The sequence below is a fragment of the Sitophilus oryzae genome, unplaced genomic scaffold (genome assembly GCF_002938485.1).
Source record: "Sitophilus oryzae breed Bouriz unplaced genomic scaffold, Soryzae_2.0 scaffold_175_pilon_pilon, whole genome shotgun sequence".
NCBI classification, from domain to species: Eukaryota; Metazoa; Arthropoda; class Insecta; order Coleoptera; family Curculionidae; genus Sitophilus; species Sitophilus oryzae.
The window spans coordinates 302,536-313,210 of NW_022146457.1; the positions used below are offsets into that span (position 1 = coordinate 302,536).

General features: G+C 34.4%; 1 long non-coding RNA gene across 1 annotated transcript; it reads right to left on the reverse strand.

Moving 5' to 3' along the window:
* Window positions 1-2,630: 2,630 nt before the first annotated feature.
* LOC115882122 lies at window positions 2,631-3,108 on the reverse strand. The gene is made up of 3 exons (XR_004050150.1): window positions 3,042-3,108; window positions 2,791-2,850; window positions 2,631-2,730 (listed from the first exon to the last, which is right to left on the reverse strand). It is a non-coding gene; the product is annotated as an uncharacterized LOC115882122 (long non-coding RNA).
* Between the last annotated feature and the right edge of the window lie 7,567 nt (window positions 3,109-10,675).

Here is a 10,675-nt window from a genome sequence, read left to right on the forward strand (position 1 = left end):
GTAGGTTTTCAACCAGGGAGATTGGTTAAAGGATAAAATGCGATGAATTTTGGCAAGTTTCAGGCCATGGTTCAACGCTTGTTGTATATTTTGATAATGAATTACATATCTAACTTTAGAATTAAAATTATGTATTAATTTTGAAACTTTAGATCCCTCTGGTTGAACAGACTCTGGGCAAAAGGGTAATTCGTTGTGCAAATCATGTAAATGCTCGGGATACTCTAAATCGGCTTCAAAAACATAACCTATATTAGAATTTTTATCGATATTCATAAAATTTAAGTTTGAAATTTCTTCTTCTGTTAGCCACGTAAAGTCACCTGTTGGTAGATATTGTGACATGGCTGCTCCATATAAATTGGTAGCATCCAAGTACATAATATAGGAAGTAGGTTTGGAAGCGTCGTATATAGACATAAATTTATTATTCGCGATAGCTTTTCTAACACTACATTGACTGACACCGCCGCGAATCCCGTGTTTAAAGAAATGTATCATGTCTAGATCTGTCAATAATTCCAGCTCGATAGATGTAGTTTTTAAAGCTGCGTCAAAAGGACAGAGATGGTGCGGTGAAGTATTGACAAGGATCTAGACCGTATGTTAATAGGCACACCTCTCTAAAATTCTCAAAACATCAGTTAATAATAGTACGTCGGATTTTAAATATATATCTGAATATTCGCCTAAATTTGACATTTAAATAAATTCCATACGTTCAATGCACGCTCGTAATCTCCTTGTTTGATGGCTTCTTTTCTAAGTTCGTTATAGAAGCCATCAATGGGTGGAAGCTTGGTATCGTCTAATTTGGAAAAGGAATCTACGTACGAATATGGGAAAACACCCTTCATACGAATAACCTTAATTTCTTCTTCGTTAGGGAAATACTTCCTAACTTCGCGACACTGTTGAGATGTTAAATTTTGACTTAACTTATCCAAGCTGGATGCCATGAAACGGGAACAGTCCAAAAATCTTAATTTTAAAAATATCTTTTGTTGTCGCTTTTCCTGATCGTCGTCATCCCCCACCATAATATATTTAGTAAAAGAAATATATCTTTCTTTGTTTTGGGGAATGACGTCCAATCGTTCTTCCTCCACAGCCAATTCTTTTATAAAAAGATGACTGTCAAAATTTGACATGTTGTGGAAGAACACAGGAATAAAGTTAGGTACGTTAAAATTTAGGTTACAAACAGAGTGAGCCACACCTCGATAATTTCCTGTTAGATGACAGTGGTCCCTTACTCTTTCATCTTCTACATTAAATGGTCTTCCGCAAATATGACAATGCGTCATCTGATAAAACTCAGCTTCTTGTACGCTACTGAGAGAAGGCATGGATACAATATTTTTCATAAATCGATTGTAGATTGATTTACAATCAGTCTCTAACCAATCTATGAAAACTTTATGTGCATCAGGTCCTCTAAAAGTCTTGAAAATCGACTGAGAATTATCAAAATCGCATTTAATGTAATAGGCAAAAGAATAAGGAACGTGTTGGTGTGTTTTCACCGTATAGGAAATTTCAGGATCCAACTCGTTTTGCTCTGTTTGTATAGGTTCCAAAATAGTTTCAAAATCAGCGTATACAACAAAAGGCACTTTTAATTTTCGTTCGAAATTCGTAAATTTAAGGATATTCTCGGGAATATTTTCACCATATTTATTTTTCTTTAAATTATCGAAGGAGTTTCAACTACAACATGACCACAATCCTATTTTTTGATGATTTTCTAATTTAATATCTGAAGAAAAATAAACTAAGCAACCATCGCATAAGAATTTTGAATGTTGTTTGCCTGAAAGTTGGTTGGAGATTAGGCGAGACATATTTCTTAATAAACAGTAATGATTATTGCCAGAATCATCACTGATTAATAACAAATTCACATGTCTATCTGCCTTATGAGATCTAGTAAAATACAAAGGACCAACAACTTCAATAATATTCCTATCATGTTTATAACCCTTCTCGAGTCCATAAACATTAATAGAAATATTATTGAGTTGTTCGAATTTTGACACCTGTTTCAAAGATATCGGAAAATCTATACCTGACACATCCAATTCCTTCTCGAAAGATTCATAATTCTGAACTCGGTTAGCGTTCTGAGTTCGGGGAACTGGGTGAAAGGCGGCTAAAACCGACCATACAAAACATTTCTGGTCAGTGTTTTGTATGTTCAACACAGCCCTTTTCGCTTCTATTTCCTTCGGTAATGGTATGTAAGATGAGGCTTTTAGTGGGTTGATTTTATTTACCCTTACATCTACGTGGAGGAGTTGCTGAAGAGTCCAACCTAATGTACACGAAAAAAATAATTAGTATGATGAAAAAACAGAAAAAATATATACTTACCACTATCTTTTTCATTGAACTCCTGGAATCTCCGCTTAATGATAGTGGCGAACTGATCAAACAGCTCCTCCAAATCGGTGCCTTGGCTTACCTCCTTGAATCGGCAGCCAAAGGACTTGGTCTCTTGCACCTCCTTTGTCTGCAGGAGGAAGCGACCGAATAACTCCATACCAGCTTTTACGGTTCCAAACCTCTCGATTTGGCACCTTACCACCGCAATGATTTTTTCACGGAGATTAGATAAAAAATCATTAACGCTGGTAATGTTTTTATTTGATAAAAGCCGGTATGTAGCAATTCGGTTTTTATATGCGGTATTTACGAGGTAAACACCTTCCTCCTGCATTACCAAGTGTTCTAAAAAAATACATTTTAATTTAAAAGGTGTTAAGCAATAAAAAAATAATAATAACTTACCGTTATGGAAACCAAGTCTAGCTCTCTTTGGCGCCGAAGACTCTGTCTCTGCCTGATCGACTAAAATAAAAGAAAAAAAATATTTAATATAAAATAGGTGCTTTCTGTTAAAAATACTAGAAATATATGTTAAATAGTTAATTAGTTTAAAATAATTGAAAAAAAGTTAAGAAATAATAGTTGAATATGTTAAAAAATAATTAAATAGTTAATTAGTTTTAAAATAATGGAAAAAAAATATAATTACTTACTGTTAGTGGCAGAGCTCGTTCTTTTCAGGGATACCGTCTCTAAATTTTTTGGTTCAGGCAGATTGACTAAAATAAAATAGAAAAAACCATTTAATATTACACAATATAAAAAATAAAATAAAAACTAACCTTGGGGTTCCTTTACAAATCTTCATATGCCTACCTAAATTATCCTTTCGGCTGAATGCTTTCAAGCATTTTTCGCACGTATCTAAAATAAAAAAGCGTTTTTAAATCAGAACATAAAAATAAAAATATTTACTTACGTTTACTAGGGCCAACACCAAAGTCCGCGTTGGTTTGGGGCGCAACACTTCCCACAGTTTGTTTAACTAAAAACAATTATATTTAGAAAAATTTTGAAAAATAAATAATAAATAAAAACTCACCATTAGCGCATCTCTTCATATGCCTGGACAGGTTATCTTTCCTGGTAAACACTTTCCCACAAATGCTGCATAGAAACATTTTTTATTTTTTATAGGACGAATCGACTAATTTCGACGAGAGGCAAGTAGAGACTGTCATGAATTGCGAGTTGTTTGCTGGGTACAATGCTAGACCGGAAAACCGCAAACTGATAAGCGCTAGTTGCTACACAATGTCTTAGCACCAAGTTTGATTTATTTTATTTTTACTTAAATATTTATCGTTAAAATTGATCTAGAATTTTCTAGAAAAACAAATGCGTGACACCATAGTCGTCATACCGGAAACTGCAAAGTCCAACTAAAAATAATACTAACCGCAAACTCCGATAAGGAATAATTGTTGCACAATGTATTTTGCACCAAGTTTGATTTATTTTATTTTACTTAAATATTTATCATAAAAATTGATCTTAAATTTTCTAGAAAAACAAAAGCATGACATCATGAGAGGAAGTCGTAAAAATTGAAGTATTAGGTCATTTTACTATAAACCACTGTCTTGTTCACATCGCTCTCTCTTTCATCGTTGATTTTGAGCCAAGTTTGATTTATTTTTACCGTTTAAATAAATATTATTATTTATGAATACCCAAAAGGCATTAGTAATTAAAACTCAATCGTCAAACGTTAAAAATTATCATCTGTGTTAAAAAGAACATGGAAAGATTTTTTTTGGAATATATACCAGGTGTGAAAAAAACAATATATTACCGGGTTCATTAACACCCTGTATATAATAGGCATGACGTAAGACAGATTGACGTTTGACAGATGACGTTTGACAGGTTTGACGTTTGACGTTTGACATATGACGTTTGACAGGTTTGACGTTTGACAGATGACGTTTGACAGATGACGTAAGACAGGTTTGACGTTTGACGTTTGACATTTGACATGTGACAGGTGACGTTTGACATTTGACAGGTGCCCCCACTCCTAGCGCATGCGCTGTACGCTCCCTCCTCTGCTCCTCCTCCTCCTGATGCAGAATCGGCCTTCTACCCCTACTTTCGGGATATGATGATTGGTTGAATGCTTTCCACGAATTACCAAGAACATATATAGATGAAGGTGTGAGAGATACAAAGTCTAAGTTTGATCATAATTATGGAATAGTGCATGATCTCGAAAGAGATAATTTTTTTTGGGTTTAACACAAAAACCTGTGGAAATAATTGGTAAAAATATTCATGTGGAAGGTATAAAATATCCCGGAACGGTTACGGAATTACTTTTTAAAAAAGAACCTGTTGGATATAAAAATGAAGATTTAGAAAATTATATGGACATATTAAAAAGAACTAATGCATATCGTAGAAATGTTGATCCCAACGAGCAAGTGCAAGGAAATAGTTCACATAAATATGTAACAATAATTGGACCTTACTTGCAACGAAAGGGTATTACAAAAACTAAAACAATAACACCATTGGAAAGGTTGACTGAAGCTTTTGCTAAACCGAAAGCACCATTTAGAACTAGTAGAACGACTGCTGTCCAGAAAGGGAAAGGTTTAACTTTAAAAATAAACAAATCAAATACAGATTATGTGTATTGGGATAATATAAATGAACTTGTGGATCGACTTCGTCTTTTACTATCATCTACAGATGCTGGCAATACAGCCCACAACAATGAAATATTATCTATAATTGAGGAATTAAGGGAAGCTAAAGTTATACTATAAATAAGAATTGATAGTTATAGACAAATCAATTGTTTACCAATATCAAACCATGTCTATTGATAAATTTGGTTGTCATATTTCTAAACGTAACACTGTAAATACAACAACCTTGGAAGACACAGTCTTATCAAATGTTGAAAATAAAATTTTAAATAGGTTTAAGACAGATGTAAACTATATTGAAAATAAAGTAATTGAACATTTTCAAGGTAGTATAGACAACACAAATAAGAGATTAAGTGAAAATGAATCAAACAATAATAATTTTGCAAAGAAAATTAAGTTTTTTGATGAAAAAATTACAAAACATGAAGATAAAATTGTACAATTTAATGATAATAGAACAAAAATAGAACAAATTAAAGATGCCATTAACGATACATCACAAATTGAATCAATCGAAAGAAATCTTAAAAATGATATTAAAACAAAATTTGAAGATTTCGCAAACAACGTTTACGAAAGAGTTAATCAAGGAGTAGCTTATTTTAAGAGTGTTTATGATAAAATTGACAGAACTGAAAAAATTACAGCGACAGCATTAAATATGCACATAGTTAACCATAAAAAAGACATAGAAGAACAATTAGTTAATAGAATTTTTTTGCAGTTGAGCACCGATGAGTAATGGTTTTATTTTTTGCGACCCTAAGGCATTGGCAAAAATGTAACTATTCGTGAAAATGAAGTTTCATCAACATTGTACAACTGGTGCTCATTTTATTCATATTTTTCAATCACCATTTTTAGTTTTTCTTTAAATGGATTAATAAGTTCTGGCTGAATCTCCGGTTATGTTTAAAAATCTTAACCCATACCGTTCTTTAAACCGTTGTAACCACCCATCACTTGCTTTAAAGCTGCTAACGTTTAAACTGGAACTTATACTCAAAGCTTTTTGCCTTATCATCTCTCCAGAAACTGGCATATTTCTCTCACGTTGTGCAAGGAACCATTTATAAAGCAGTTTTTCCATTTCCGGAAGTTCTCCTTTTTTTAATGTGCATTTTTTTGTTAATTTATACGCCCAATTTGCAACTCTTTCGACAATTCTTCTTTTTTTGTTTTTAATTAAACACACTGTTGATTTGGCAATACCGTACTTTTTGCTAAAAGCGTCATGCCTAACCCTTTATCAACATCTTCTAAAAGTTTCGCTTTCTCATGAAGAGAGAGACATTTTGATTTGCCTTTCACTTTAACCATTTTAAATTATTACTGTTAAAGAGTTATTAAACACTTTATAGATTCTGTTTAGGAAACTAGCTGCGTTTACCTCTGTTACATAAATAACAATGAATTTGAAGCTCTCTAACATACAAAAAATAGGAAAAAACAAGATCTAACAAGTTGCTCATATTACCGAGATTTCAGGCTGTTAATACTATAGAGTAGTCAGTGGAAAAATTATTGTGTTGTGTTCATATTACGGAGTGGTTCATATGACTGCTTGTTCATATTATCGCGATTGCACTGTATATGAAAAAAGTTCCTAGTATGGAAATGCATAGTTTTAGAGTTGTAGGATGTTAAAAGGGATGTTAAAACTTTTTGAAATGGTTTTAAATAAATAATTTATTAATTTTGTTTTTATTTTAATTTTAATAATTGTGATAAAATTGCTTTATCTCATCAAGGAGGTCAAATTCGACAAAATATCAAGAGATGACTTTTAATTGGTATTGTTATCGGTCTCAGTTTTTTTATTATTAATTTTTGATATTAGATACCTATTACCGGCTAGCTCTAACGAGATCGATAATCTAATTGTTGACCTAAGTTTGAATTTTATATGGATTAAAAAGGGTATCTTACCTAGGAAATAAAACTATTACGCATGCATGGATACCTCCTGCTCGCCTCGAAAATTCCACCTTTTATTTCTTTTTTTGTCGTGACCGTGACGATGTCTTCGGAAGCCGGTAAGCGACTCTTTTTCTTAATAACAGGTTTTTCACATTGTTGCCACTTCCGGGGTTGCCAACTTTTTATATTTAAATTAGGGAGGTATCGATAACAGTATCAAACGGCCTACACAATTTTGATATCAAAAGAAAAAAGACAGTGGCGCACACATTTTTTTTGAAAAATATTCCAGTGATAAACCCATAAATCTTATTTTTACGTGAGGAATCTCCCCACAAGAGATGGCACATGTTTTTTGAAACACCCTGTATAAAGTTTTAATATCTATAAAGGGTGGTTCCCACCTGTGCATTTTGATGCTGCAACTTTGTTGATGAAATGATGCATGCATGAAATTGCCAGAATTAGGTTAGGTTGAAGCGCTTACTCTAAACGTGTGCAACTTTATCGTGCATTTCCAGAAATTTCTAGTAATTTATGCTAATGACATTTTTTACTTGGTATGCTTGGAATTGTGTAATGCAATAGTTGTAAGTACTATCTTGTTTATTATCCATACTCAACGCTTTTTCCTTACGCTTCGTCCTACGTGGGCAACAAAAGCGCGCGAATGGGGCGATGCGAGCGACGCGACGTTATCAAAAAAACGTTTTCTTATGAAAAATGAATAGTTTCTTATGAAATTTATAAATTAGCTCTATTATCTATGCTTATGAAAGTGTCTTGCATTGCCTGCATTGGACGGTTTCATAAGAAAACGTTTGAAAAAACACGTGTCGGTCGAATCGCCCAAATCGCGCGCTTTTGTCGCCCACGTAGGACAAAGCGTTTATCTAGGATTTGCCCTTGTACATAAATTCTTGACAAAGAAGGTTGAGGTATAAATTCACGAATAGGCAGAATTAATAGAATTAACGAAAAATTATTGATATAGATTTTTAAATTTAGGACAGAATTTTTTCAACCTCTTTATTTTTGCCAATAAGTAAATTCGTCATTCAATAAACAGAATTTATTAAAATCAGAAATTTTACTAGCCTGGTATTAAAATGCATAAAGTGAACGCTATAGCAACTTGATACATATGCAACGAAATGTCAACCGGAGCTACTTTGTCATGTTTTAGTGATGTACACTACTCTACCCATCCTAATTATCAGGACAAATGATTCAAATAAATTTTAATATACCAAAAGGACTATTGCAGATCGAATGGTCATGAAAAATTTTCACATTTTTACCTATTTTCCGAAAAAAATAAATAAAAATTAGGATGGCAATGTTACCCCGGGTCCGGGGCTACTTTGTCACCTAATGGAAATACGATTTAAATCGCGTTCTCTTCAGTTTTGTGACAAAGTAGTGTATAATGATGGAGATAAGTAGTATAATGATGGAGATGCAAAATAGTAGGTCGTAGTATTTTGAAAAAAAAGGCAAAACAAGACTTTTAGTACAAAATAAACTTTATTTAGGAACTTAAAACATTGAACTCTTAATAGTAACTGTAAAAAATAACTCTAAGCTCCTTATAAACTTATAAACTAAGAACATAGAAGAAAAATTGATTATTTAAAAATAAACATTTAAGGGTCTTATTGCTGAGAAGGATCAAAGGTAGCAACATTATCGCTATGAAACCCGAAAGGGTCCTCTTCGGATTCACAGCTCAAACACACAAAATACGGATCTTTGCTCCCCTCATCGCACATTCCGCATGTTCATTTTCTACATCGTAAACACTGGATCCATTCGAGGGTGCTGTTATAGTTTTTAAATTCTGTTGAACACATTCCACACTTTGAATTGTTGTTCTTGTGCTTCCTTAAACCTTTTTTTTGTAATATTTATTGGTCTAGGCGGTTTAGAGGAGGGTTTTGTATTTCTTTTCAAAGGAACACCGGATGTCGAAGCACCGACATTGACGTTTTCATCCGGATACCCCGGTTGAACAACAAAACAGGGCATCCTGTGTAACTACCTGTGTAGGTTCTTTGTCCATTTCCTGTCCAGGCTTAAACTTCTTTCCTCTCTTGCGTTTCTTCTGTTCTTCCGATGTGCCCCGTATTTCCTTCAACATTTCGACCAGACTGGCCTCAAGGGAGCGAGAAAATTCTTCACTGGTAGGTAAAGCTCCGGGGATTTTTTTTCTTAGAACCTCGTTTGGGTCCATGGAATTTAAGCCTGTGGTCCGAAACTCTGACTTTAGATTTTGCTCAACGCTTTCACTGCTCTGATTCCAGAGCTTCGCAAGTAACGGGGGGAATTGTTCTTTAGGCAAGGTGCCTGTATAACGGCTCTCCTTTCTCCACCGTTCTAAAATTTCGCGCCACTTTCTTTTTAAGGGGGCGAAAACAGCCACATCTAGTGGCTGCATTATGTGGGTCGCGTTCGCTGGGAATGGATACATATATATGTTGTTTTCTTTGGCAGCTTGTATAACGGTAGGGGCAAAATGGCTTGCTAAATTATCACCAATAACCACTGTTTGTACTCCTGATTCTCGTGTTGATTGAACATGTGGTAGAAGCACCTTGAAAAACCATTTTTCAAATTGGTTCATGTCAAACCAGCCTTAAATTGTATGTCCGTATATGGTTCCAGGAGGACCACCGGTACACCAATTTTCATACAAATTGGCACTCTTGTAAACCACCATTGGTGGCAACAATTGACCAGCAGCATTTCCAGCCACGTTAAAAGAACGTCCTTTATATTATTAAAAAATTCCAATACATCGGTTTGGTCCACGGATGATCGCGTACGCCTTATGTTTGTAGCCATCCGCACTGAAAGATTGTTCTGTTTCACGAAATTGTTTACAAAATCTTCCCCTGGATAATTGTCTTTAAACACCGGCACTACTCTGCTTTGTTTATCCGAGTACTTATAAACTACTGCGCGAATATCTCATCTTGGTCAGTTAGCAACTTGACCAAGCGTATCTGCAATCACCTGCTGCTCCTTCTGAGATAAAACAGTGGGGCAACCGCATTTTTTATTAAATCTTCCAAGACATCTGTTTACGAGAGTAGACCGTGGGATTTTAAACAAAATTGCCTTCCGTTTTTTGGACATGCCATTTTTAACAGCTGACAACGCTTTTTCGACGTCCTCTTTGCTATAATTCCGATAATTCCGGGACCCCGGCGTTTTGTCATACTTTCTCACCATTTTTCTTTAGTTAGTACCTGAAGTCTTTAGTTAGTAGAAGAAAAAAGAAGGAAAAAAACAAAATGGTTCTTCCTAGGTAACAAAGTTACCCCGGAACGACAAAGTAGTCCCAGTTGACGGTAGTGAATCAAAATGCAGAAAATCCGATAAAAAATGCAGCATCAAAATTGCACAGATGGGAACCACCCTTATTATGTAATATGTGTTGCAGATATGTGTATTAACTGTTAAGCTATAGGCACATATATAGATAGACAATTATATACCTAGTACAATAGTTAAATATTAAACTAGCAATCGCAGGTTATAGTCGCAGCGACTTAAAAATCGCAATCGCAGTTTCAATAATTGCGATTGGAGAATCACAATTCTTCAGACACGCCAACAAAATCTCAACAAATAAAAAGAGTGTACTTGCCTGTTTAACCGTTCGTAAAAGGACCTTTTCTCCATGTCCTTTTCGGCGGCACGGGCTG